The sequence below is a fragment of the Chrysochloris asiatica genome, unplaced genomic scaffold (genome assembly GCF_000296735.1).
Source record: "Chrysochloris asiatica unplaced genomic scaffold, ChrAsi1.0 scaffold00025, whole genome shotgun sequence".
NCBI classification, from domain to species: domain Eukaryota; kingdom Metazoa; phylum Chordata; class Mammalia; order Afrosoricida; family Chrysochloridae; genus Chrysochloris; species Chrysochloris asiatica.
Window position 1 is genome coordinate 500,569 of NW_006408543.1, and position 6,573 is coordinate 507,141.

At 47.6% G+C, this 6,573-nt stretch overlaps 1 protein-coding gene across 2 annotated transcripts in view; it reads left to right on the forward strand.

Annotated features, from left to right (window-relative positions):
- Positions 1–6,573, forward strand: part of BRF1 (BRF1, RNA polymerase III transcription initiation factor 90 kDa subunit) — a 74,869-nt gene that overhangs the window by 1,004 nt on the left and 67,292 nt on the right. The window lies entirely within an intron of this gene.

A 6,573-nucleotide genomic window follows, 5' to 3' on the forward strand; every position in this document is an offset into this window, starting at 1 on the left:
TCGTCGTCCTCAGCCACACTCTTGGCTTTCACAGGAACCACCTTTGCAGGTGCTTTCTTGCCCTTTGCTGGTGTAGTGTCCATGGCCTCGTCTTCAGAATCATCTTCTTCATCCTCCTCATCGTCATCCTCCTCCTCCTCCTCATCATCCCCCTCGTCATCAAAGTGAGGGGCAGCTGCTCCTTTCGTCATGATTGGCTCAAATTCATCCTCATCCTCATCATCTTCCTCACTGTCTTCATCATCTTCTTCATCACTCTCTTCCTTCTTGGCATTCTTGCCATTCTTTGCCCCCTTGGCTGGAGGAGCAGCTCCCTTCTTACCCGAGGTCACCACCACTGCTTTACCTGGGGTGGCTCCCTTCTTGCCAGGTGTTGGTGCTGCTTTGGCTGCTGTAACTGTCTTCTTAGCTGGGGTAGCAGCTGCCTTCTTGCCAGAGGTGACAGCTGCTTTCTTGGATGGTGTGGCAACTACCTTTTTTGGGGGGAAACCACCACCTTCTTTGATGGCAGTGTGATATTCTTCTTGCCATTTTTCTGAGGAATGACAACTTCTTCTCCACTGTTTTCTTCTTCATCTTCTGACAGTTCCTCATCGTCACTGTCTTCTTCTACCTCTTTGGGTGGAGGAGCCAGCTTCTTGGAATCACTTTGATTTTTCCCGGCTTTCGCGAGCTTCACCATGATGGCGGCTGGGGACGGCGAAGGATGTGGAGGACGAGTGGCGAAGAGTGGCGTAGATAAGACTACAGGAATCCAAACGACATTGATGGTGGCCAGGTTCTGAAGACGCTGGAGCGCGCACGCTTGGCTACCAGCTACAGCTCGAGACTGAGACGAAAGACCGACACATGCATTTTAATGTATACATATTTTACTGTAAAAATGTAAACAAAACTTGAACTGTTTGGGGTGAATAGCCTGGTGCCCCCACTGCACTGTGAACTGCACGTAGATGAGCGGAGAGAAGGTGGTGGAGAGAGGGAGGGTGTCTGGGGTGAGGCAGAAGTGAGGGGGCTGATGTAGTTCTCAGGACAGTTACAGATCTTTGTGGGGGCATAAGGGCTTACTGTCCAATGCCTTCAACTTTGTTGTGTTTGGAATTTTTCATTAAAAGATGTGGGGAACCATAGGTGCAGTTCTGTGGGGAGAGTGTACCCCGAGACAAGAACCAGCCACCTGCTGCTGCTCAGCTTTGGAGTGTCTATGCTTTCAGGTGTGTTCCAGGTGACAGGTGAGCCAACTGTGTCTGTGACAATCAGGGGCTCCTGGGAAGGATCCTGAGAACTTGGCACAGGAAGGAACCCAGTTTCTAACCCAAAGCGAGACACGCTGGGGCTACACCTGAGCCCTGTGGCACCTGCCTCCTTCTCTCTATGGCAGGCCTGGCTTATGTTCTGGGCACGGCTTGAAGGCCACTGAGCAGTTTCTGCCAGCCTCTGTTTCTTCATTGCCAGCTATGAAGATCAATCGGTCAGCAATTTGAACTGAATTGTCCTAGGCACTATTTTCTGCAGATAATGCTACGACACCTCCTTCCTTTCCTCGGTATGGGCATGTAGCGGGATCATTATCAAGCAAGGTCTGGAGACTCCTGTTCCCCATTCTTCTGTAAGAACTCTGTCCTAATCTTGGTATTGCTTCCCAGGGTGTGAGAAATTCTCAAGATGGTCCACCTTCAGAACTATAAAGGGCTCATGGGATTGCTAGACCAGCCAGACAGATTGTTGACTTATATCCAGGGACACGTAAGCAGGATGAATTGGGGGAAGGGAGGAAAGAAACCTGTTCTAGGACTAGGAACTTTAACTAAGAATACAGTCATTAAGACCATGGGTGAGCCATTTGGGCTTCTCTGGGGGGAGGGGAAACAGGATATGCTGGTAGAATTGTGAATGGGGAACTGGAACTGTAGGAGAGGTTTTTTAAAGACAGGGGAATAAAACTGTTTGTGGGCTGGCCACGCCGTGGGCCTGCCCTTGTCTACTGGGTTCGGCATCCAATTTTGCAAAATCCAATAAAGAAAATCTCACTCTCCCTAAAATGAGTAAGATCGGATTACTTGAGCGTTTGTCAGTATGGACAACGTTTCTCACAAGGGGTCGCCCTGCATACAGGAACTGCTCCCAAAGGTGACTTTTTGCGTCTCCTGGATCCTGCACAAAAGTTGACTGGGTCTGTAGGTACAGGTCTGGGGAGGGACCCTGTGTGGGCATCCCTGCGTGCCTCCTGAGGGCAAAACCCCAGAGGGTGGTGGACTATGGAACACTTGGACCTACTTGGACACTTGATTTGCCAAATTTAATCATTAAAGAGTTGTGGGCAAATCGGATACATATTAGCTTGCTCCCTTTTGCATTGGTAAAGCGTGGAGTGATTCCTAGTTTGGCAAATTGGAAACTACCAGCCTTTTTGCTCCTATGTCCACCTGGGTGCATCCCTAGGTGAGTTTCCTTTCATCACCAGAGCCTGTTGACCTGTAAGCTGAGGAACTAGGAAAAGGCTCCATTTTAAAAGAGAGTAGCCATGTCTACCCCTTGCTCCCCCAAATGCTGTTGCTGCCCCTCAGGACCTCTGAGGTGCCTTGAGTTCAGCACTTTCCTCTGGACCATAGAATCCAGATCTGGAAGCAGCACTGAGAAGCATCCAGGACTCCCTTCACCCTGTACAGAGGAGGGAGGTGGAGCCACGGGGCCCACTGCACAAAGAGCCCCTGTCTAGAGCCTGGCCCTCCAGAGCCATTCTTGGGCTAGAGCATGAGTGATGGAAGCCATGGAGACCTAACTCCCACCAAATGTCCCACCATGTTGGGGGCCCCCAGACAGTCTGAAACATAACTCCTGTTACGTGGGTGAGGATGAGGAAAAGGAGCTGGCCAGGCTGCATAACAGTGGAGGCTGTGTGCCCACCTCGGTCCTCTGCTGATACTGACACTGCACACGGAAAAGGCACTGTTTTCTGTGAGATCAACAGACGTTGTTGCCGTCAAGTGCAGTTGAGTCAGTTCCAACTCATAGCAACCCTGCGTAGGATTTCTGAGCAGTGAGCAGCAGCTGGTGGGTTTGAATTGCTGATCTTGTGATTACCAGTTCAGCCTTATCCTACAGTGCCATCCCAGGGCTCAACAAAAGAAAATTAAATTATCTCTGAATGAGGGAACTCATAACTCAGAGCCGTGAGACGCTGTTTTTTGTTTTTTAAAACACAATGACCAGCATTTGTTCCAGAATCACCTGGTGTAGCATTAAAGAGGACCACATAAACAGTAGAAATAAATCCATAAGTGACCAACTGTTTGACTCATAGCAACCCTGTACAGGGTTTCTGAGAAGCAGGTGGTGAGTTTGAACCTCTGACTTGTGGTTCAAACTGACCTTGAGGTCCAATGCTGATCCTACAGCGCCACCCCAGGACTCCAAGTTGGGTCAGTGTAACTGAAAAAAAACAAAAGCAAAACAAAAAAACACTGACTACGTGAAATATATGGGACATACGCATGATTGCAATCCCAGAAAGGAAAGAAAACAGAGAATGATGGAGATTAGAGAATGATGACAAGCAACATTTGAAACGATATTGGCTCAGAATTTTCAAAACCTGATGGAAGACAGAAGTCATAGATAGATTCAAGAAGCTGTAGGAAATTGAAGTAGGACACAAACAACGAAAAGTGTACAAAGGAACATCATAGCGAAACTGCTGGAAGCAAAAGTGTAACAAGAATCAAGAAACAAGAATTGATTTATTACCTTCAGCTGGGAAACAACTACAAAACTGACGGTAGACTTTTCAACAGAAACAATGGAAGCAAGAAGATAATGGAATGAGGTATTAAAAGTGCTGACAGAAAATTCTTCCAACCTCAATGTCTGTGTTGCATGCTGGCAGTACAGGCCACTCCTTTCTAGCCTTCCTGGTGTTGCCTGCTGTCACCAAAGGCAGCACACAGGCTGCAGTCTTTCTAGTACACCCTAAGCTTAGGACATGTGTCAAGTTCCCCACAACCTCTCTCAACACAGCCTAGTTTGGGGCTGCAGCTGTTGAGGTGTCACAGCAAGCCCCAACCAGGGAGTGAAGGCAGGCTCCCCTCTTCAAGCCTTCCCCCAAATGCAGAGTGATAGCTTGCTGCTCCCTTTACAGGGCCCTCTTTTCTGTGGGATGAGAAGAGTAAAGCCCAAGGCCTCCTTGCATCCAAGATTTCCCTGCAACTGAGCCAATAGACCCAGTCTCTTTCACAGTCTGCATTGGAGCAGGAGACCTGGTCCAGTCTGACGTTGTATTGGTAAGTCAGGAACGGGACTGCGGTCAAGCATCTGTCTCTTGAATTTGGGGAAACTAAGGGGCCATTGTCCTCAACTTTGGGCTTCAGCTAAATGGGAAGTCCTATTCCACCCTGCCGCAGCTGTCATCTTATTTTCTTCTGGCAGTCCATGGCACTTTCAACAGTCTTCGCCAACAACATTATCCAACTGCATCTGTTCTTCTCTGCTCTTCCTTATTCATTGTCCAGCTTCCCCGTGCATGAGGCAATTTGAAACACCGTGACTTGGGGCATGTAGTCTAGTCTCAAAGTTCTGTCTTTGCTCTTTAATGCTTTAAAGACGTGTTTTGCAGTAGATTGCCCAATGTAATATCCACCATTTGATCTCGTGATTGCATCATTCATGGGTGTTGATTGTGGATCCAAGCAAAATGAAATTCTTGACAACTTCAGTCTTTCTCCATTGATCTCGATGTTGTTTATTGGTCCAGTGATGAGGAGTTTTGTCTCCTGTAAATTGTGGTGTAATCCATGCTGAAGGCTGTAATCTTTGATTCTCATCCCTAAGTGCTTCAAATCCTCTTCAGTTTCAGTAAAAAAAGGTTGTGTCATCTACATATTGCAGGTTGTTAATGACCCTTCTTCAAGTCCTGATGCCATGGTATTCTTCATATAGTCCAACTTATCCTACCATGCATGCAAAAGTTGGACAGTAAATAAGAAAGCCCTTATTCTTGGAAGAATTCATGCATTTGAGTTATGTCGTTGGAGGAGAATATTGAAAGTCTCATGGGCTGCCAAAAGAACAAACAGGTCTGTGTTGGAAGTGCAGCCAGAATGCTCCTTGGAAGACGGGATGGCCAGACTTCGTCTCTCATACTTTGGACATAGTATCAGGAGGGACCAGTCACTGGAGAAGGACATCAAGTTTGGTAAAGTGGAGGGTCGAAGAAAAAGGGGAAGGAAGACCCACAATGATATAGTGGCAGCAGCGATAGGCTCAGTTACTTAAGTTTCAGAAATTAAAAAAAAATGTAGTTCTGCAAATTTCTGTTTGGGTTTATTCGCAGGAACACCCTGGGTTTTGTTGGTGTTGTGAACTGAATACACAGGTATTTGCCGGCGTGTATTGAGCTGGGTCCACTATGGGCAGGGGGACAAAGTGACCACCATGACAATCCCCAGGAGTGGGCAAGTCATAGCAGAAATGATTAGTAGCTGACTGATAAGGGTGGCTCTTGGTGAGCGTTCAGGGATCGCCAGGAGGAGCTTGGAACAACTGGGTGGGCCTCCGTAGGTCTCCTAGTCCTCTCACACCAGGCAGAGCCCCACGGCCCCGCCCCACACAGCCGTCCTCCACGCTTCTCCTAATCAGGTCCCACCCGCCTACCAAGCCTGGCCTATCCCAATCCAGTCTCCCCCCCCCCCCCCAATGTATCACTCTCAGGCTCCGCCCGCCACTGCCTGTCCTTTTCCACCAGGCCCCACCCACCACTCCGGTCCGCTTGCTAGTCAGGCAGATGTCCACAGACCCCTCCAGTCGCTCTCAGGTTCCGCCCACCACTCTCGGCCTGCTCCAGTCTGGTCCCAGTTCACAGACCAGTCACTCTCAGAAACTGTCCATAACTCGGAACCCGCTTACTACCACAGGCCCCGTCCCATTCAGGTACTTGTCTGCAGAAGCCGCCAGTCATCCTTAGCCCCGCCTACCACTATCTACCAATTGATCAAACATGCAATCAAGAGGTATTGATCATTACTGGTGATTGGAATGCAAAGGTTGGGAGCAAAGATGAAGGATCAGTAGTTAGAAAATTTGGCCTTGGTGACAGAAATGATGCTGGAGATCGCATGATAGAATTCTGCAAAATCAATGATTTGTCCATTTCAAATACCTTCTTTAGACAGCGCAAGAGAAGACTATACACATGGACCTCACCAAATGGAATACATAGAAATCAAATTGACTACATCTGCCGAAAGAGACGATGGAAAAGCTCCATATAATCAGTCAAAACAAGACCAGGGGCAGATTGTGGACAGACCATCAACTGCTCATATGCAAATAAAAACTGAAGCTGAAGAAAATGAAAACAAGTCCATGAGAGTCAAAATATGACCTTGAATATATCCCACTTGAATTTAGAGATCATCTGAAGAACAGATTTGATACATTAAACACTAAAGACCAAACAAAGACCAGAAGAGATGTGGGATGACATCAAGAACATCATACATGAAGAAAGCAAAAAGTCATTAAGAAGACAAGAAAGAAGGAAAAAATCAAAATGGATGTCAGAAGAAACAATAAAAC